Below are 15,287 nucleotides of genomic sequence, written 5' to 3' on the forward strand. Positions count from 1 at the left end.
GGCTCCGCCCGGGCCAGGGGCGCAGCGGGATGCTCGGGGCCGGGGCCGCCGCCGGCTCCTCCCGCGCTCGCCCCCGCCAGGTGTCACTGCAGGGCGGGAAACGGCCGGCCGCGCTCCGCGGGGGCTGCGCGGGGGCTGCGGGGGGCTCCGCGCCCCGCTTGGGGGGCCGCCGGCCGCGCCCTGCCCGCCCGCCTCCGCCGCCGCCGCCGCCGCCGGCAGCGCTCCCGCGGGCCGGGGAGCCGGCGGCTCCGGCGCTGGCCGGGCGGGCGGAGTGGGGGGTCTCGGCGCGGGCGTCGGGGGAACCTGCCGGCAGCGGCCCGGGGGTCGGGGGACACAGCCGCCCTTCTTGGGACAGGCGCTGCCGGGATGTCCCCGGCGAGGGCCACCGCATTCCTGCCCCGGGACCGCCGCCGTCCTCTGAGCACCAGCCGCCCCGCTTATGTGCCAGTCTGGCCAGAGGTTTCCCACCTCTGCCGCGCCTCTGCCGTCTGTGGCTGCGGGACGGGGAGCTGCCCTTGGCTCTGAGCTCTCCTTCCTTCATCGCCCTGAAACTGTCGGCTGGTGGCCGGTGAAGACCAGCCTTACCTGGGAGCTCCCTCTTCCCCGTGTGTTCCCTGGCTGGCTGGCCCTTCCACACCCTCGAGGTCAGCAGGCATTAGGCTGCAATGGGTAACCTCTCATTGCTGGCACTTCCCAATATGCCAATTATTTAACGGGATTGTAAACCTCGTTATCCACCAAAGTCCTTTTTGCGTTGCCGGAGCCCTCAGCTGCCCCCTCCCCTCCACCCAGCTCAGCTCGTTCTGCTCCTTGCTTCCCATTCCTGTTGCTGCAGTTCAGAGAGCGACTTCCCCGGCCCGGGGGAAACGGGGACTAGAAGCTTGCACTTGGTTACAATCCAATTATACTTTGGAAAACTGCAGCGACAGAAAGCTGGTGCTGGTAGGGTGCTGTCCTTTTGTCAGAGAGCCCAAATGGAATATTGCATTACAGCTTATTCATAAAGTGATTGCACTGAAAAGGCCGGTATTTATAGACTTGTGTGGAAGGCTGTGAATTAGTTTAGAAGACCCATTGCAGCGGATAGCATGCTGGGGTCTCCGCTGTTGCCGTTTTATGGGCTTTTCTCTGTTACTGGATTGTTTTCATTCAAAGAGAGGAGGCTGAGCTCTCTGTGTCCTGCTCTGATGGGAAAGGAAGGGGAGAAGGTGACAAGCACTACGTTTGTCTGGGTGTGCAGGTCTCGGCTGTGATGTGGTGCTGGGCAGGAGACCTCTGGGTTGGGCTGTAACCAGCTCCAGGATGAGGGCAAGAGGCAGCCAGTGCAGGCAGCGGTGCAGGCAGCAGTACCAGCCCTGTGAGGGGAGGGCGATGGGTGTCTGCAGAGTGGGGGGGTCACAGCTGAATTCAGGCGTTGAAGTGGCATGCTTGGGGCAGGTTTCACAAAGCTTTGCACCCAGCTTGCTGAATTTCTCTGTCAACCTGGTTGCTTATTTTGATGCTCTCCTCCACAAGACCTGACGGGCAGCCCACGAGCTGTCCCCTGGACTGCCCCGGGTTTGTGTCAGGCTCTCCCTTGTCTGCCTGCATTCAGCAGCGAGGAAGGCCGGGGCAGCCCTCGCTCCTCCAACTGCGGCTCAGCCAGGCAGAGACTTGCATTTGATCTTTCATTCAAATTAGCAGTGCGCTCAGGATGTCTGGGTGCTTCGTCCACATGAGCTGCGGTGAGTAAATAAACAAGGCTCTGCTTTCAAAGGCTTTCATGATTCATTAACTTCAAAGGAACGAGCTCTCTATTTTCTTAGCGGGTCAGTCACTCCAGAGACTCACTCTGGGTGCCGAAGGTGGTGGCTGCTCACACCGGGAAGCCGGGGCAGCCGCTGCAGGGCCCGGCATCACGCCCTGCGCAGCTTGGAGCTGCGGCGAGGGGCAGAGGGACAGTCCATGGTTGGTGTTACCCCTGGGGAGGAAAGCAGGGTAAGGAAATGATCGGGTGAGGATGGTCTGTGGCATTCTCTGCCCCAAAGAGCGGCTCCATAGGTGGCATCAGCCTGCGGCATGCTCGGGGCACCATCGGGCAGGGTTTGCCAGCCAGGGACGTGTACCAGATCCATGCCTGCTCTGCAGACGTCTCCCCATCTTTTCATGGAGGCGAAGGCAGCGTGGTCTTGCCTGCCCGTGCCGTCTTCCCGTGGGTGAGGGTGCTCTGCCCCGTGGGCAAGGCTCGCTCTGGCAGTGCAAGCGGGGAGGTCGCTCTCCCTCCCCAGCTGTCTCCCCCGCCGCGGCGCTGGATTCCTGCTTTGATTGTGCAGGCACAGGTGCTGGGGCTGCGCCAGGAGCGCGCAGAGCTAGCGGAGATTGCAGAGGGATTGCTGCACCTCCAAAATGCCCGTGCTGGGCACAGCTAGGAAGCTAACCTTTCATGTGGCAGCCCCAGGAATAACTCGGAGCCTTGCATAATCACAGCCGCCTGGAACCCCAAGGGGAAAAATCACTGTCCCGGGATAACCCTCAGTGCCAGGCCTGCTGATCTCATGGGAAACCTATTTTCTGAGGCAACAAAGCCCCATTATAAACATATTTATTGGGAACTTAATTTGGGATGGATAGTGCGGCCCAGCCGAGCTCCTGAACTTGTGCAAAAGGGATTGCAGAGGAGCCGTGTGCCGGCAGGGCAGCGCAATGGCACAGCCTCTGCTGGGCTCGTCTCCTCTCTGGCCACAGCACAGCAGGGCCTGGGTGCCACGGGGACATGGTGCTGGACATCATCACTGCCCAGCACAGCAGCACCAGTGGAGCCCCAGGTGAGAGCTGTGTTTGTAGCAAGGTGTCCATGCTGGGAGCTCCGCTGCTGGCCCCGCATCCCCCAGCTTGTGCCAAGGAGGATGCTCGGGGAGAAGCAGTCCCAGGCTGGCTGGAGGCAGGTAAGGGGTTCCTTGCTGCGGGACAGCACTGGGACGCAACAGCCACAAGAGCCGAGTGGTCTCTGCAAGTTGTATCTGTCTGGTTTGGTAAAGGAGACCCTGTGGTTAGCGCTGAGCCACAGCCTTGGGTGCGCTGAGCCCTGACAACTTCAGTACTTAGTTATGAAGGGAAGGTCTTTTATCCCCCAAAAGAGCGACAACTTCCAATGGCTGAGCAGTCCCCGGTTAGCCCCTGGCTATCTCTCCCAGGTCTGAGATGCTAAGAATACATTTTGGATAGCTACAAATAACAAGAACGATGAATTGACCCTTCATAACGGCCTCCACCACCATAGAAACAGGAGCCAAACAAACAGGCACGAGCCAGCCCTTTTAGCAGAGTGACGGCATATGCTTTGTTAGTCTATCCCCTGGTTCCCCTGTTAATTGCTTTGTTCCTTCTCAGATTAATTGATGAATTACTGTGTGGACATGCTGCGCCCAGCTTTGCAGCCACGTGGTGTTGGTAACCCTTTGGCCTCCGTTGATATCTGGGCACACACAACGTGAGGACAGTCTCCCCTCCTGTGCGTGCTCGCTGGTGCCCAGCCGGAGGTGGTAAATCAAGCCGGTGCCTGATAAATGCGGGAAGGCATTTGGACAGCGGGTCCAACTGCAAGCAGGGGTAAAGTTTGAATAGTGAAATTAAAGTCCTCCCTGATGTCAGACCCAGGTTTCCACCCAGGAGGTTTTGTGCCTTCCTGGAGGCACTTCCCAGATGCGGTGCCCTGGGAAGAGCCAGTTTCCCATCACGGGACCCATTCTGCTCTGCAGCATCAGCCTGGATGCAGCTCCATCCCTCCCTTCCCCGCCCGCCCACCTGCCGGGCTCCTCTCAATCAGCAAAATGCAGCTCGGTGAGCACGAGCGACCAGGTTCAGATTGATTGCCGCAAGTCCAGCTGCGTTAGTCATAAAAGTCACCAAAGGCCAGAAATGGTGCAATAACACCTAAAAATACCCACGCCGCGCCAAGCAGCCCCGGTTTCCGTCATCTTCCAGAGGCATCTGTGTATTGTGTGTGCGGCAGGGAGTGCGGGAGAGCATGCCAGGGAGAAAATGGCCATAAATCCTGCCGGCCTCCGCTCTCGGCTTCTCCCTCCCACCGACCGCAGCCGTCCCGGTGCTGTCTGGCAGGCGCAAGCCCCGGCTGTCATCGGCAGATCAGATGGGGCTGAAATTTGACAGGCCTGTGGAAAAACACGGGGTGACATCGCACAGAGACACCGGCCCACTGATTAATCTCCGAGGTCAGTGGCTGCTTTATTTATAACCAAGCAAGGGTTTGAGGTGGGTTTTTACGGGACTGGAGCGGCATGGGGTGCCTGTCCCACATCCCTGGTGCGGCCGCCTTCCCGCACCGGTGGGGACACCTCCACCTCCTCCGGACACTGCTGGAAGCATCTGAAATGGGGCTCGGGAGTGCCAAAGCCAAGCCTAAACCAGCGCAGGAGAACCAGAGCCCAGCTCGAGGGACCAGTATCACTGTGGCACTGGTGTGCCGTGTCCTGGTTTCCAACTGTTTTCTTTGCTCCTGGAGTTTTTCCTCGCCCTCCCCAGCAGTGACAGCTCGGCTCCCCCCAAAATACAGCACATCGAACTTGAAATGTTTTGTGAAACTCTGTCAAGCTTTGGGGGGGAAGGGAAGGTGGTCCCCAGGGCACAAAAATGTTCTGTTTCTTCATTTTCAAAACAACCTTTTCCATGTCCAATGACTTTTTGTTCTGTGGTTGTTAACATCTTCATTCTATTTAATAATGCAAAACAAAATTATGGTTAAAATAATATATTTAGAGTTTATCAGTTGAAGCATTTCAAGCCATCCATTTCGCTGGGTTTTCTTTTACAGATAACCTGGAAAACTTTGGGGTGGGTGATTCTGAATTGGAACAGAAAGAGGTTTCAAAATGTTTTGCAAAGGCAGAACTTCATCTCTGTTGCCAAGTGGTAAGTGGCCAAGGGGAAAAAAACCTATCAGGTATATCTCTAGCATTGTTTCTAAATGGAGAATTTTTCCTGTGATTAATAAAAATGGGGAAATAGGGCCAAATCCTGCACATACTTTGACCGCAAAGCTTGTACTAATACGCTGATTGGGCTTTGGCTGGAATGACCAGGCTTAATTAGTTCTCTTGTATCTAGGGATGTGGGTTGTCGCTGTCAGTGCAAGAAAGGATTTATGTTTCCTTTTCCTCAGGAATATGATCAGTGTCTAAGTATTAAGAATAATCATTTCACTAATGTAAGGCAAATTTCTTATCCTACGCAGCTGATAGCGAGGGGGATGCTGCTGAGCCACGGATGCAGTTCGGACGAGTGCCTGACAGTGATGACTATTTACTGCTGTGGTCATGAACCCACGCTCGGCACTCACCCGCTCCCGGGGCTCTCAAACACAGAGTTCACGTTCGCCCGGGTGGAGGTGAGAAACCCCCCGGCTCTGCTGACCCGGAGCTGCGCACCGTTTGCACAGCGAGCCTGGCTCGCCGTGCGGGACCAGATCCCTGACTGCACCACGGCTGGCTCGCTTGGCGCAGCCAGTGCTGGCTCCGCAGCTGTGAGTTGCCTTTTCTTTTACGTTGCGAGCCTGTTCTGCTGCCAGCGCGGCGTGCAGCCCTGTGGGATCGAGCCACCCCGGAGCCTTCTGCCAGGTCGCGGGGTGAGTGAAGGAGCTGCTCAAGGGCTGGCGGCAGCATCGCAGCGGATTTTGTAATCACAGTTCCCACGTTTTTTGTTCTGCCCTTCAAAGCAGGTAACACCGTGCCTCCCCAGGCCTGCTGTGAACAGCACAGACCTGATCTTTCCCGGCTGGTCTTGCCCTGTTGCAGCCCCAGTGTAGTCACCGAGTCAGGATGAATCTCTGCTGAACTACTCACAGTTTTGCAGCGTGGAGTGGCGGGGAATTTGGAAGGAGAAAGAGAAGGTGGAATAAGCGAGGAAGTGCGGAGAGCCCAAGCATAACTCCAAACTAGGGCAGGAAATGCACCGCACATAGCTCTAACCTTATCATTGAGGATGGATTTTAAGTGCTTCTTCAGTGACTCATAGTCCCTGAATGGGCTTGAAGGACTGTCCGCCTGAGACGAAAGGCCAGAGAACTCCAGATCAGATAACAGGTTATTACAAAGCCCGTGTGCTGCCTCGCACAAGGCATCTGCCAGGACAGCGGCCGGGGCTGCTCGGCCCCGTGGGGAGGGAAGAAATACGGTTTCTCAAGTGGGGTTCCGGATGGGCAGAGGGTGGTGGAGGCTTAGCCGGAGGAGGACAGGCAGCATCCCTGCCTGCTGCTGGCAGCCTGTGCCGAGAGGTGCCGGGCCCTCCCGGGAGCTGTACGTGGGCGAGGGACGGGACGGGGCAGAGCCCCGCTGGGCAGAGCTGCCGTGCGTGCCCGCGCCTGCAGCAGGTTGGGGCTTTCTGTGCCCGAGCCCCGGAGGGCTCCGCAGGACACGGGATGGGCTCAGTCCCGCTGCGCTGACGGTGAAGAGCGGGCGCAAGCTTTGTCCGCTCTGGACTGGGCATTACACGGAGCTGGCAGCAGCACCGGTGAGGCCATAGCTATTAATAACCCCTCTCCCGGAGCCTGCTGCAGCCCGTGCATGGGCTCTCTGCAGCATGAGGTGCGTGTGCGGGAGCCAACGGGCAAGGCTGCAGTCAAACAAAGGGCTGGGGGGCTCAGCTTGCCTGATGGATGGATCAGCAGCAGCTTCCCAGATTCACATGTGCAGAGGGGAGGCTGGGAGCATCCCCTGACCCGCTGGAGGAGGGAGGGAGGCAGCAGGAGGTGGCAGTGGCAGCTCTGCACACCCTGGTGGGACAGGGACAGGGACAGGAGCTCAGCTCAGACAGGCAGGCTGCTGCCGTGGAGGGGACCCTGGCTTCTGCACTGCCTCGCCGCAGCTGCATCGCCCTGCACAGCCCCTTGCATCCGCACGCTGCTCTCAGGAGGGATCTGGTTGCTGGTGTCTTGGCACGGCGTGGTCCCCTGCTCAGAGTCGTCCTTTAGTCCTGGCACCGCTGACCCTCCGCAGAGCAGCGCTGGGAGGTCTGGCATAGCCCACCGCAGGGCCAGGCGATGCTTTCTTGAGCCTCTTCCTTTTCCAAGCATCCAGCGTGGCTGTTCCAGGCTGTGTCCTGTCCGAGACCTGTCTGGAGCGGACTCAACCTACACAGAGAGCTGCTCCACAAAGGCAGGTAGTGAGCAAGAGAGCAGCCTGTGTCAAGGCTGCTCTGAGCTGCGAAACCACAGCTCCCTGCAGGGCCTGGGATAGGACCTCGGGAGCCCTGACTACTTTCCAGCTGGGGTCTGCACCCTCCCTCCCCGAAATCCCCGTGGGAGACAGCATTGCCCTTTATTCCCCTTCTGAACTGTTGAGGTCCCCTTCTGATGGACAGTGGAAATGGCTGCTAGGTGTAACAAGAACTGCTAACGATCGTTCGGGTCCTGAGAGCTGGTGTGCGTGTGCATGTAGGTGTGCATACATGCATGTATATTTTTTAAAAATGCATATGTACTAAAACCTCTCCAGCATGAGAGTTGTGAGTCTTAATTAATGAATATCTCTTTGTTGCTGCGAAAGCGACATTCTTGGGGGCAGGGGGAACAGGGGCCTCTTTCTCCTCTTGTTTATACCCGGTCCTAGCCAGCCTCCTTCCATGGGTTTCACTGGGGACCACTCTCATTGGCACGGTGTGACTGCCTTTGCCCCTGGTGACATGGGCTGGCCTCGAGCTCAAAGGGGCAGAGCTGGCATTCATGGTTCTTGCCACCATCTGAAGCGTGTTGTGAAGTTTGGTGGTTCCCTTGTACCCTGGCTCCTGGAGTCAGGTGAGGATGGGGGCAAATAGAGACAGGCTGAAATACATGTTACTGATCTAAACTTGCTGTAAAAAGCCCTCTCTGTATTGTGCCTTACATGAAAGATGCTGGTATGGTTCAAAGGTTAACTTTTATCTTAAGCTCAGCAAGAAGCTGAAGAGTTCTAGCATTTTTTTAAATAGCAGAAAAGTATAAAAAAAAGAGGACAAATTCTCATCTGTTACGTTGGTATTAATAGAGAGAAATTTAATGGAAGTCTCCAGAAGCTTCTGATTTACTCTTGTGTGAGATGGGATAGAAATAGCCCAAAGAATCTCATTGCTGCTGCCCGGATTCATCTGTACAGCAGAGAGCTATTAATGCTCTGTTTTCTTGCCTTTGGTCAATACATCTTGCAAGGCAGGAGGAACCTGGATTATGTCTGCAAGTGTCCCAATGTCATGCTATGTTGGATAATGAACTGTGGCTAAATTGGATCAGCTTTTCAGTTGCCAGCGTCTCTGAAATCCAACAAGGAGTCAGGGCAGCAAGCTGTGCTTTCAGCCCCGGTGTGCCAAGAACAGAGCATTTGCTCTGATAACCTGTGTGCTGCTGTGTCGGGAACGAGTGTTAGGCAGCGAGAGCTATTGTGGAGATTGCAGGCTGGAGCAGCTGAAGTTCATTGTTAACCTGGAAATTGTACAGCTCTCTTTTCCTTGGTGCTTCCCCATGCTTTAAAAATGTCTGGTCTGGTGCAAATCCGCTGTTCAAGGAAATAGAGATGTAAGGAGAGCAGCATCTCACTGAGCTGTATTTGTGATTTGCTTTTGACCTGATTATTCAGTTAATCCTGGTGGGTGAGGAGCGTGGCTCAGGAAGCATCCAGAAGGAATGCAGAGAAGACGCCTGAAGGTTTGTGTTTCTATGGAAATTGAAGGTTTGATCCAGAGTTAGTAGAGAATATTGAAAGACCCCCCCTGGATAGCAGGGGTATCAAACCAGCTCCTCTCCCGCGTGTCTGCTGTGTGGTTGTGGTGTCTGGTGTGACGGGACACCCCCTTCCCTGCCCAGCGCCCTGCAGTGTGCGTGCCCCAAGGAATGGCCCCTGTGCTCCCAGTGGGCTCTGACCCACTCCTGGCGACACTGGGATGGGATCCCAGCTCCACGGGCACTGCCGCATGCTGTCCCTTCTGTAACCCGCTGGCTGTGGCTCACCAAGGTTTCAGCGAGAGTCTCGGTGTTGTGGCTGAGACGGCAGCGTGCGCTGCTGGGGTGGCACAGGGTTGAGGATCAGCTCCAGACACCCCGATGGCCAGAGCACGAGCACGGCACCCTCCTGGTCCTGCCTGGTGGGATGCTCTGGGGGCGGCTGGAAACCTGGGGTCAGCATGGACCCCGCAGGAGCCCAAATCCCCTGTGGCTGGCGGAAAGCTGAGCCCATTCCCTGTGCAGGCACCAGGAGTTCAGCCCAACACTTTATTATGACACTCCAAACGAAACAGGAGCGCATCTCACACTGCAGGGACGCTCTGTGAGCGGGGGGGGCTGCAGGGGAGCGGAGGCAGCGCCGAGCTGCCCCAGCCGCACCGCAGGCAGGGTGTCTGTATTTTCATTGGAGTTCCCGAGAGCGTAATCCTGTTAAGGGCTGAGCGTCTGATTCAGCTGTCCTGCTAGATGGCTAATCCTGCCAGCAGGAGCGTGCATTATCCCATTGCTGGGGGAGGTTCTCCAGCCCCTCCAGGCACTGGGGTCACTGTGGGTGTCTCCGGCCCCTTCACCCTCCCTGCGGGCAGCCCAGGAGCCCCCGCCGCTGACCCTGCTCCCCTCCCTTTGGGTAGCGAGCCCCCAGAAAGCCTGGGAATTATGGACCGCCCCAGGAGCCATGCAAAGGCTGTGTGGGCTCCTTTGAACTCTCCTGAGCAGCTTATGGCCCCCGGGCGTTACGGTGGGCACGCAGCCCGGCACCCGGCGAGTGCTCCATTGAGGCTGGCCGAAGCGCAGGGAAATCCCAACTTTGATCCCATTGTTCACTTTTGGGGCTGTGGCGTTCAATAGTTTCACAGCCAGGGAGTTAATTTTACTCATTACCTATACGTTTGCCAGACTTAAATGCTATTTTTGCTCACGTCCCCCCTTCATTTCTGTGATTCCCCTTATCTCAGGGAGTTTCACCCTTCTGCTGTTGCTGGCTTCTTACAGGCAGGGCGCAGTCTGGTGGGGTTTGTTTCACTGGTGGCTGCTTTGGTTTCTTGGAGGATTGTAAATGCTCTTTAAAATCACAATTCTCCAAAATAGGCCATTTTAGTTGCAAACCTCTTTGGACAAAATGTGCTTTTGCTCTTCTCTCCCCTGAAAAAAGAAAAAGAAAAACCCCAGTGCTGATGAATAAGGAAAAAGTCGATAGAGCCAGTAATAAAACGTGTGGGTGCTTCCAGCGGTTGTGAAGTCCCACATGTGAGAGGAGGCAAGGAGATCCATGGGAAGCTCATGGTGTCAGGGGCACAGAAAATTTCAGTGAGCAGCAGCCATTGTTTTGGGTTCATTTTGGCCATTTGAGTATTTAAATTTTGGCCACAACCCATCCCCTGAGCAGCCCCAGGAATACCCATTTCATCACGCTCTGCTATAACCTGAGACAGTGAATCTGGGGTTAAAAGCCTCAAGGAAAGCTGATAAATGTGTATAATATAAACTATCAAAGAGTAAAAAATTCTGAAAACACTGGAGAAAGTAAATACAATAAATTTGGGGTGACATTTCTCTCCCTAACTCAGGTTTTCCAGCAGCAGCTGCCCAGCCCTCTAACAGCTCAGAACTCCATATCACCTCCAAAATGTAATGAAGAGAGACTCTTGCAAAACATTTTTTTCTTGAACTAACTGAACATGAGTAACCTTGGCTCTCTTTTCACCTGGGGTCTCCTGCAGGGTCTGGCAGTGCCGTTGATGAGGGACAGATGCGCTGAGCTCTGCGGGTTCCTCCCCAGGAGCTCCCATTATCGCCCGGATCTGCCCCTTGGCCGTGGGCTGGGTGCGTGCCCCTGGGACCCCCGCCTGCCGGCTCACTGCCATGTGTTTGTTTCTTCTTGTCTCTTCCAGTTTGGCTCTGCGGGAAACTCTCACTCCACATCCTCCGTGCCCTGGTCCCGGCTCCTCGGCCAGGTGGGTTGGGTTTCCATGTGGAGAGATGGGAACAGTGGGAATGGCTCCGGCTCAGCTCCGCTGGCTTCCCTAGCCAGGCTGGAGGGAGGGAAGCTGCAAGTGAGCGGTCGTGGTCTGTTTGTTAATTTTATTTTTTTCTTTTGCTCGAACACAAGGTGTGAGGGCGCCCATGGTCTGCGTACAGCTGGGCTGCAGCTTAAACTGGAAGAGTCAATGAAAAATGAGAGCGCAACATATGAGAGAAGGCGATAAAGCATATGTATAGTGTTACTAATCCTGCTGCCCATCCTCAGCTGATGTCCTTGGGAAGATGCTAGTGGGAACATGGTATCCTGAGACACCCTTGCAAAACTCTTCCCCATTTTGGGGCACAACCCACAGCATGGCAAAGCATTTTTGCTTTTATCTATTATTAATCTGGGACAAGATCCATTACTGGTTCAGAAAGTACACTAACAGTTTTGCTGGAAATCCCTTACATGGAGGTCTTAATGCCGAGGTGGTGACGTCTGGATCAGCCCTGCTGCACCAGGAGCTGGTTTTCTTTCCTGAAGGTCTCGTGGTGGGTTATGGCAGGAGGGACCCTTTCCCGTGCTGAGGAGCAAGTATCCCTGCCCCGCAGGGGCAGGGCAGCTCCTAATGGGAGCCAGTGGGGAGTGCTGAAGGGAGAAAGGCAGGCGGCAGGCCTGCCCCGGCTTTCCTCTGGGAAAACCTTTGCTCTTCATGACAGGCAGGGTGTTGCGAGGGCAGGCTGCGGGCTCTGCCGGCAGACACCTTCTCGGCGCTCTGCCAAAACCTCTGTCTCTCTCTGCGCAATGAGGCGATGCCCGCTGTGCTTCTGCAGGCTGGTGGTGTGGGACGGGACTCCCGTCCCTGCGGGCTCTCCTCCTTTTCTGCCAGGGTCTGCCTGCAGATGCCCCCTTCCTTCCCAGGATCGTGCTTCTGTCTCCCGCAGGCTCCCCAGGGCTGGCTCTGCGAGCCAGGCACCCCTTCCCGGTAAGCCCAGCTCCTCCGCTCCCTCCTCGCACGGCTGCGCAGGGGTCGGGGCAGGAAGATGCTAATCAGTGCCATCGGGCGCTGCTTTGATCTACGGGCAGAGCAGGGGTACATGAAGCTGCGGCTGTGCCGAACAGATGGTGGGGGTTTTCCGTGTTCCTGCCTGCCGCCTTTTTGATGTCTAATCCTCCCCTCGGCTGGCTGAACCCTGCCTGCCGGTGCCTGGCCGTGCCGCAGGGTGGGTGGCAGGGCTGCGGGCGGGCGATGGGCTGGTGGTGGGCACCGGGCTCTGGGTCCTCTCTGATGGCGGGGCCACTCGTGGGGCACAGGAGGGCTTGCAAAGGTGCTGAGATGCCTAAAGAGCTTCTGCCAAGTTGCTGTATGCATTCAGCACGGTCCTGTTTATCCAACAGTGCCAGGGCACTTAAGCCCTTTATGAGGGCAAGACTTGTGCCATGTTTACCGGCTGGCGCGTGATGCTGTCTGCTGGGGTGGCACCCGGCTGGGTGTCTGCGGTGCCTGGGCTGAGCTCCCCGGGGCCGTGGGGTGAGCATGCACCACCCGAGCGACCCGTGGGAGCACGGCCCCCATTGGGACCCAGCCTTTGGCTTCCCACCAACGCACCTCCTAATAATTTTGCCTAAATGCTTTGCAAATCAGCCAGCAACCAATTTATCCCTGAAGTATTTTGGAGATGTCACTCCGAGAATGTTAATGGCGCGTGATTCACGGGGTCCTGCGTGCTGAAAAATGTGCAGCCGTGCAGCGGGCTCATGTGGGAGGGCTGCTGGGACAGCACACGGGGGGTTGGTGATTTATTGATGGTGGGTCATCTTGGCTTTTAGACCCCGCTTCCCTCTCGTGCAGCACAGCAAACTGAGGGAGAGACTGAGCCATTTAGCTGGCGAGGATATTGTGCTTAAAACTTGTTATTTTTGGATCAAGTTTCCAAGCCCCATCTCCCCCCCGCAGCATTAAACACGGTTGTTTATTGGAGCTGACAGTAGAAACACAAGCAGTTGTCGGTCGCTTCTGCAAGAGTAGTGTCTACCAGCGGTGGAATGAACATGACGGAGCCGATGACTAATACAGCTTTGAATTTTATATGCTTCCAGCTAACGGGTCCCATATGTTCCACTGCTGCAGCCCAAGGAGAGAGTGGCTCGTTCGGTGCGGTGTCGGGCCCCAGGGCAGGAAGCCTCGCTGGCTCCAGGACCTGGCTCCGAGGAGCGGGCGGCAGGGCCCAGGACCGCACCGATGCCCGTCTCTGCCCGTCCCGGGGAAGGGTCGGTGAAGGGGCTCCCGGTCCATGGATGATGCGGGGCTCACACCTGAGCACGCGTCCTCTCCGCTGCGGCTGCCGGAGCCATGCTGCGGACGTGTTGGTGCGGTCCAGACCTCGGGGGGGTATCAGGAGCGTGTGTACTTGTAGCTCCGGGGCTGGTGCTGCTGGCAAGCTCTGCGGGCAGCACTGAGCCAGATTCGATAGATTTATGAAGAGATCAAAGAGTCTCCAATCTACCCTGGCTAACCAGGATCTCTTGCTCTGCAAGAGACTGTCATGATCAAATGGATACCCTTGGCTTGGAGCTCTCTCTTGTAGCCTGTTGGGAGGACTAAGCAGCAGGGGAAGCGGTGATTCCTCAGCAAGCTGCTGTGTCGTTAAAATAACCCATTGGCTCTCACAAATCATGCTTAGTAAAAATGTGTGCAGCTTTATTGCAAGAGATATTATGAGAACCCAGGGAGCAGTTAAAACCCAAGTCAAGCACGTGTAGACCACGTCCTCCCTGGGCACCCAGGCTCCTGGTTGCACGTTCCCATATTTGCCCGTGGATCCTGCCAGCCCGTGTGCCCAGCTCCTGCTGCTGGAGCAGCACAGCAGTTCTCTGGAGGAGCAGAGGCACTGTAAGGCAATTGCATAGCTTGAACAGGTTGCTTTCCAGGACCTACAACATGAAGAGAACATCCTGGAATAATTTCCCACAGCCTGTGCTTACTGCTGCCGGTGCTATGCCAGGGCTGAACTAGGGGAAGGCTTTTGTCCTGTTGCTTTTGTTTGCACAGCACTGGCTGGACTGCTGCTGCCTTCCCGTTTGCTTGTTGCTGCTAAGGGTGTGTTTTGGCTTATTGCAGTTATTCAGATAAAGATCAGAATCCATCTTGTTCCCCTCCAAATGAAGAAGGAAGTAATAGGAAGACCATTGCCTCTTGCAAACAGCCGTCTGTGGTCAGCAAAGTGTTTCCCACACTCTCCTTTGTGGTCTCACCTCCCGGCACATCTGTTCCCTCCCTTGTCCTTTGCCAGACTTGGCAGCCGGTCACTCCTCGGGGCAGCACCTGGGGCAGCCGGGCTCACGGGCACGGCTACGGGCTGTTACAAACGGCTGTTTAAACAAGCATGTGGCTTGTTCCTGAGTGGCTGACTCCGGGAATAATTCCCCAGTCCAGGAGAAGTTTGGCATCCCAACCACTGGGAAATAAAACACAGCCGTGATGGTGGCTGGCATCTGGCCCCCCACTGATTGACACGGCAGAGCCTCGTGGCCGTGCCCGGGCCAGTCGTCTGCTCCCTGGGGAATTTTGACCTTGTGTGTTTTTAAACTCCAAGTGCAACCTGAGTCCAGAGCTGGCAAAACCAGCAGGCAGGGAAGGTGAGGGCTCTCGGCGCTTGCTGCTGCCTGCGCCCTGCCTCCGCCAAGGCTGACAGAAGGAGTGCGAGACCTTTCCTTTAGCGATGCTCTCGATACCTGTCATTTCTCGAATGCCGTGGGGCTGGAAGCACGGGCCAGTGTGTGCCGGAGGACACAAGCTGCTGCCCTGGCTCCTCTCTTCTGGCTCTGGAGGAGAGTTCGCCTCCGGGCGCTGCTTTGCTCTGCCGTGGGGCTGCGGCACCGATCCCCGTTTAAGCTCCTCGCTGCTTCTGGGCAGAGGTGGCCCCGGCAGCGGTGTTTCCAGGAGGGTGAACGCCAACCTGGCCCTGCACTGAAATTCCCGTTACAGTGTTTCCCGCTAGTTCCCATCTGTTACTTCACTGGCTTGATTAATCTGCCAAAGAAATTCCTGGTATAAACACAGCATTATCAGAATTTTACTCCAGACTTGGCCCCTGGATTCCCTGCCAGCTTTTGCTGGTATTGCACTTTTGCTACAGCAACTCTTTGGTGAAAACAAACCGCCTGCAGAAAGTGATGGAGGCCACGCATGGAGCTGGGGAGGGAGGGGTGCTTTGGGTCATCCCCTGGGAAAGGCTGTGGGTGCGATCGTACAGGGTTCAGCTGTTTGCATCGCAGCCGCAGGCAGCGTGGAGTGCTGGGGCCAGGGGGTTTTGGCGTTCTGGAGCACGCCGGGAAAAGGACCTGTTGCAAGTGTGA

The 15,287-nt window shown here is 56.3% G+C and overlaps 1 long non-coding RNA gene across 2 annotated transcripts; it reads left to right on the forward strand.

Annotated features, from left to right (window-relative positions):
• The first annotated feature begins 2,173 nt into the window (after window positions 1-2,173).
• On the forward strand, window positions 2,174-7,492 carry LOC138682046 (uncharacterized). 2 transcript variants are annotated; one of them, XR_011322258.1, is made up of 3 exons: window positions 2,174-4,211; window positions 4,811-4,908; window positions 5,231-7,492. It is a non-coding gene; the product is annotated as an uncharacterized lncRNA (long non-coding RNA). The 2 variants fall into 2 exon arrangements; XR_011322257.1 differs by having other exon boundaries at window positions 2,174-4,908.
• Window positions 7,493-15,287: the final 7,795 nt, after the last annotated feature.

This window comes from Haliaeetus albicilla, chromosome 26 (assembly GCF_947461875.1).
Source record: "Haliaeetus albicilla chromosome 26, bHalAlb1.1, whole genome shotgun sequence".
Classification (NCBI taxonomy): Eukaryota; Metazoa; Chordata; class Aves; order Accipitriformes; family Accipitridae; genus Haliaeetus; species Haliaeetus albicilla.